Source organism: Monodelphis domestica, chromosome 1 (assembly GCF_027887165.1).
Source record: "Monodelphis domestica isolate mMonDom1 chromosome 1, mMonDom1.pri, whole genome shotgun sequence".
Taxonomy (NCBI): Eukaryota; Metazoa; Chordata; class Mammalia; order Didelphimorphia; family Didelphidae; genus Monodelphis; species Monodelphis domestica.
The window spans coordinates 436,906,664-436,913,194 of NC_077227.1; the positions used below are offsets into that span (position 1 = coordinate 436,906,664).

At 39.0% G+C, this 6,531-nt stretch overlaps 1 non-coding gene across 1 annotated transcript; it reads left to right on the forward strand.

The window, feature by feature from the left end:
- Positions 1-6,099: 6,099 nt before the first annotated feature.
- LOC130456679 (U1 spliceosomal RNA) lies at positions 6,100-6,259 on the forward strand. Its single transcript, XR_008915734.1, has one exon. It is a non-coding gene; the product is annotated as a U1 spliceosomal RNA (small nuclear RNA).
- The last annotated feature ends 272 nt before the right edge of the window (positions 6,260-6,531 follow it).

The following is a 6,531-nucleotide window of genomic DNA, read 5'->3' on the forward strand; positions in this document are numbered from 1 at the left end:
TACCACAGTCTGGGTTGAAGAAATTCCCCCTTCTTGGGAGACACTCACAACCTGATCTTTGCAAGAACTGGAATTGAGGTGGGGGGCAGCTGGGTGCCTCAGTGGATTGAGAGTCAGACCTAGAGATAGGAGGTCCTGGGTTCAAATCTGGCCTCAGACACTTCCTAGCTATGTGATCCTGGGCAGGCCACTTAACCCCTATTACCTGGCCCTTACCACTCTTCTGCCTTGGAACTAATAGAGTATTGATTCCAAGATGGAAGGTAAGGGTTTAAAAAAAAAAAGAACTGGAATTTGGCTTTGGTTTGAGTTTCAGACAATAGAATCCTTTGTTCTCTTCCTTTCCAAGTGTTTCAAGTTTACAATGAGCAAACAGATGATTTAAACTTTACACTGTGCTCCTTCCTCCCTTACCAACCACACTCTCCTTCCCTACGCAGGGTCTGTCTCTTTGCCTTTCTTAGGAAAGAGACCTGAGCTAAATCTCCCACTTCTTTCTTTGCCTATTCTGACTGAGTGCACCAAAGTGTAAAAATCTTGATTTAAGTATTTTTGTATTCAAAGATCATACGCAAGTGTTCATTTGAAGGTTCAGTGGCATTTTGAAATGAGAACATCATATATAAAGATGTCAGAGATGGAGCCTCCCACCGTGAGGTTGAAAGAGAGAGAGGAACAAAATGAATAGAAGAGTTTCTAGGTTCCAAGGAATTTTAACATCTCATTACTTAGATTACCCTACATATAATTTTCCAATATTTGATATTAGAGACTTTTGAAGGTATTGGTTAAAATTACTTCAAGCCTGACATCAATTTAGTCTTATTCATTATCTAGCTAAAATAAAACCTTAAGAATAACTGATTAGAGTAAGTAAGCAATTTTCTGATAAATGCAAATTTCCAAACGGCTCCTAAGAAAAGCTTGCTACAGATGAAAATAGGACGGCAGGCTTCCACATGACATGGATGCAGGTAGTCGGCAGGATCTCGTGCTCAGGGCCAGGCAGGCTTTCCTCAGCAGTCTCCTTGCCTGTATAGCATGGCCCCATGCTCCCGATTCCCTCTGCCTAATGATGATGATGGTGATATTATCATTTCCTGCATTCATTGCTTTGATAGGTACTCACATCTTTTTGTTAGTCTAATGAACCATGTGATAAATATGTAGTTGTCAGCCTGAGGTGCATGGTGAGCTGGAAGAGATGCATCTCCACATTTGATCTCACGTCTCTCTAACCCCTTCCATTCTCGGGGACACCATGATGGGGCTTGTCTGCTCGACCTTACTCTTAGGATTCACAGTACTCTACCACTACCACCAGCTAACTGGGTGGTCTACCGAATGGGTCCACATGGACTCATTCACTCAGATGTTTAGGTCAAAAGATCTTTTTCCTTTCTCTGCATAGCAGAGGAAGAATTATTTCCAAAAGCAAATGCTCATGTTTCTGAGTGGACTTTGTAAGAGTGAAAACACTTAAAAAAGTCAACCATCTTTTTTTGTGGGAGCAGGCTCTTAACATGAGACTTTGGAACTCTTTATATATCAAAATGTACATGCATACATTCATACATATATACTTATAAATGCATATATAACATGTCTATATGTTGACATATAGATGTATGTATATATTTATACACACACACACACACACACATATATATATATATATATATATATATACATGTATTTATAGCTATATATGTATAGGGACAGCTAAGTGGCATGGCAGATAGAATGCCATACCTGAAATCAGGAAGATTCAACTTCCTGAGTTCAAATCTGGTCTTAGACACTTACTAGCTGTGTGATCCTGGGCAACTCATTTAACCTTGGTTGCCTCAGTTTCCTCATCTGTAAAATGAAGTATAGAAGGAAATGGGAAACCCCTTCAGTATTTCTGTAAGAAAACTCCAAATGGGGTCACATGACTGAATAACAACAACAAAATACAACAATATTATAAATATACATGAAATATATGATATATATGTGTATGTATGTACCTGGAGGCATATATGTAGATAGCTGTATTCCATTGGTTTAGTTTGTAATCTTATATATTTTATTTTATGCATTTAAGAACAATATTCTAAAGAGGGTTTCATAGACTTTACCAGACTGCCAAAGGGTTTGACAACATACACAAAGAAAAATTAAGAATCTCTGATTTGCGTAGTGCCTACCATGTTTAAGACATGGGATGAGTCGTATTATATGGCTTAGCCAAGTAAGCCCTACATATTGATAGAATAGGTCTTTGCAATGTAAGTTTGGTTCAGAGAAAGTTTCCTACTACCTCAAATATTTCCCCTGATTGTCTGGGAAGTTGCCTAATATTTCCATCAGAAAACTATTCTTATTAATTATTATTATAGCCAGCATTTACATAACACTTTAATGTTTGCAAATCACCTACCATGCATTATCTTATTTAATCTTCTTAATGACCATGTAAGGCAAGTACAATTATCCATATTTTACTAATGAGTAAATTGGGGTGAGGGAGGTAAAGTGGCTTGCCTATGGTTTGTACACTGCTAATAAGTACTTGAGGCAAGATTTGAACTGTTAGATTTAAAATGATTGAAGGCCTTAAACTGTAACAGTTAAAAGAGTGATGTTGTAAACTGTAGTGAGTTAAAATGGTGGAAGATATAAATTGTGATAGATATAAAAGACGGTGAGTAAATTTGACCGCAGAAAATGTTTCACTACAGTGTCTTGGTTTTTAAATCAAATATAAGGTGGTTGCCAGGGAAATATTCACAATTATTCAAATACCCAAGTCAACTGGGTTTTATAGAGATTTTAATTAATACAAATGTGGAATTAAAGAAAAGAGAGAAAGAGAGAAAAAGGAAATAAGTATGAAGGGCCTTAAGCCAAGATGGCCTAGACCTGAGTCATAAGAGAGAGAGATCAATCAGTCAGTCTTTTAACACTCACCACAAGGTCTGTCTAAACAAGGATTCTAGTGACACCAGGCCAGCTCCATCTCAGCTGACTTCACCAGAGAGAGTTCCAGCCAGAGTCCTCCTTAAAGAGCCTTCCAGCCAGAGACTGTTCCAAAGGGCCTCTCTCCAGAGCCTCCAGAGGGACAGAGTCCTCTCAGAGGAGCTCCAGCGAGACCTCCTTAGAGATTTGTCCTCCAAGAGCTTCTCTTCTCCAGAGCCTCTCTCAAGAGATTCTTCCCAAGCGATCCTCATCAGAGATCCTCCAAAAGGATTTTTTTTCAAGAGATTCTGCTTTTTCTTATATAGGGGTTTTTCTCCTATGTCACCTCCCCTAAGTCCTTACATCTACCAATCACTGTAGACGTTTTCCAAAGGACTGCCCATCTGAATTCCTGCTAAGTCGACTAATCTCCTCAGTAAGTCTGAACCAGAAAAAATGCTGCTGTGTTGACTAATCTCCTCAGTAAGTCTGAACCAGTGAAAACACAGCTGAGTCAACTAATCTCATTAAGAGAAAACTTGCCCGACCCTTTTAGGGACCTAGCATCTCATTGTATCAATTCTAAAAAAAAATAAAAGGCATGGCTCAAAGAACTCCTTGCCTTATTATAAGCATGGGTCCAAGTACTTTCATTGTTTAGCAAGGAGTTTTCTCCCCTAAAGCAGTCTTAAGTACGGGTGGAGTAGAGATCCTCCCATTTCTGATCCTGGCGAGTTCTCACATCAAAATGGGGAATGTTTCCCAGTAGGGAATTTGTTCCAATGGAGGATTCCTTAATGTGGAAATTTTTAACATTCACAAGTCTGAGAAATTTCAAGATTTACAGAACCCAAGTCTTTCTTGATTCCAAGTTCAGGGCTTTATTTGTCATGACACAATGCCTTTCTCCTTCTTTTAAGCTAAATAACTGTATCTAGAAATCCCCTGAGAAAGTTTCTCCCCAAAAGATCTTTTAAACAGTGTAAACACGTCATTATATCCATTCTCTGTGAATTGATCCCTTTCTGAGAGTAAGTAAATATCAGATTTTATTTATAGTACTTGTAGGTATTTGTGTAGGGAGTAAAGGTTATTGATCTCTCTATCAATCTCTCTGTCCATTTACGCAATCAGCAAGTAGCCTTTCTGCTATTCCTCACACATGACAATCTCTCACCTGACTATACTTTTTCACTGACTATCCTTCATGCCTGGAATGCTCTCCCTCCTCACATGAATTTCCTGGTCTTTCTGGGTTCCTCTATGACTCAACTCAAATCCTAACTTCTTTGAGAGGCTTTTCCTAATTCCCCTCATTGCTAGCACCTTCTCTCTGAGATCACTTCTTTTTTACTGTGTGTATTTATGTAAATATACACACACATAATTATTATCATATTTTCCCATTAGAAAGAATATGAGTTTTATGAGAGCAGGTACCCTATGTTTTGCTTTTTGTATCTCAAGCCTAGCATAATACCTAGCATATAGAAGGCCCTTAATAAATGCTCACCAACTGACTAAGTGACTGGGAGGATGATGATAACCTCCCTGACAATAAGGAAGTTGGGAAAAGGGGTGGGTTTGGGGAAAAGATAACAAATTTTATCTTGGGCATGTTGAATTTGAGATACTGATGGGCCATCCAATTTGAGATATCCAAAAATCAATTGGTAATGAAGAACTGGAGCTCAGGAGAGGGAGAAGATCTGTATATATAGACGCATGAATGCTTAAATTCATAAGAGCTAATGAGATAGTAAAGAAGGAAAAGGGAAGAGAGCCCAAGGTAGAGCCATGGGGTTCATCCAAGTTAGTGAGCATGATGTAGAAGAAGATTCAGCAGAAGAAACTGAGAACGATCAGCCAGGAGGACAGGGGAAGAAAAAAAAACAGGAGAGAGGAGTGTCATCAGCTAGGAGAAGGGTAAATATTTCATCTAAGACTGGAGTGGAGAAGATAATGGAGGGAGATGTCTGGGAAAATGTGAATTTTAGAAGAGGGAGAAAATTGTGAATAGTCTCATTTCTTTTCCTGTGAAGTATGAGATAAATTTCTCAGCTGAAAGGATAGGAGAAGTGGGTGCTATGGGAGTCTAGAGGAGAGACAATATAGTTTTAAGCACCTCCTGTGAAGAGTGGGATAGAAAATTGATTGCATGGGAATAGAATGTTTGCCTGCTGCAGCAAGGGCACAGTTGAAATTAGATAACAAATTTGTAGTTTTCCAATTAATGCAATTTCATAATTTTTCTTCAATGGTACATGTAGAAGAGAACGAAGATGATGAGAGTAATTCAGGACTAGGGGTTTGGTAAGGCATCATCAGCTATGAATAAGGAAGTAAGAGATTCAAGAGTGCAAAATAGTAGAGGGTTGAACTGATTCACCCAAAGGGTGGAGATAGGAAGGCAGGGCATTGTAACTGTTACAGGAGTTAGGATCTAGGAAAGAGTCCAGGAATGGGGGGAGGGGAGGTAATAGGGTTCATTGAGAAGATGAAGAACAAGGTTAAGGATTATAAGACATAAGGAAAGAAAATGATAAAATATCATTGGATAAAGGAATTGGGGGTGTAGTTGGGTAGCTCAGTAGATTGACAGCCAGGCCTAGAGACAGGAGGTCCTAAGTTTAAACCAATATTGATTCCAAGGCAGAAGATAGGGGTTTTTATTTTTTAATGTTTTAATTTTATTTTATTAATTTAGAGTATTTTTCTAGGATTACAAAAAAAATGTTCTTTCTCTTCCCTCCCCCCAACCCCCTCCCATACTTGACACACAATTCCACTGGGTTTTACATGTGTCATCAGTCAAGACCTATTTCCATATTATTGATATTTGCACTAGAGTGATCGTTTAGTCTATATCCCCAATCCTATCCCCATCAACATGTGATCAAGCAGTTGTTTTTCATCTGTGTTTCTACTCCCACAGTTCTTCCTCTGAATGTGGAAAGTGTTCTCTCTCATAAGTCCTTCAGAATTGTTCTGGATCATTGCATTGCTGCTAGTAGAGAAGTCCATTACATTCAATTGTGCCACAGTGTATAAGTCTCTGTGTATAATGTTCTCCTGGTTCTGCTCCTCTCACTCTGCATCAATTCCTGGAGGTCGTTCCAGTTCACATAGAATTCCTCCAGTTCATTGTTTCTTTTAATACTTACCTGGCAGGGGTAATTCCATGATCATGAAGGTGGTTTTCCCAGGGTGAGGCTTATCCATTGCATTCTGGATTGGCTGACCCCTGTGATTTCCCCAAATGCAGGGAAATTTGACTGCATAATTTGTAGTAGTGGGGGACTGGGTTCTTCCCTGTTAAGGAAAGTAATAAATGTTGGAGGGGATGTGGCAAAATTGGGACATTAATGCATTGCTGGTGTGAATTGTGAATTGATCCAACCATTCTGGAGGGCAATTTGGAACTATGCCCAAAGGGTGCTAAAAGACTGTCTACCCTTTGATCCAGCCATAGCACTGTTGGGTTTATACCCCAAAGAGATAATAAGGAAAAAGACTTGTACAAGAATATTCATAGTTGCACTCTTTGTGGTGGCAAAAAAATTGGAAAATGAGGGGATGCCATTCAAT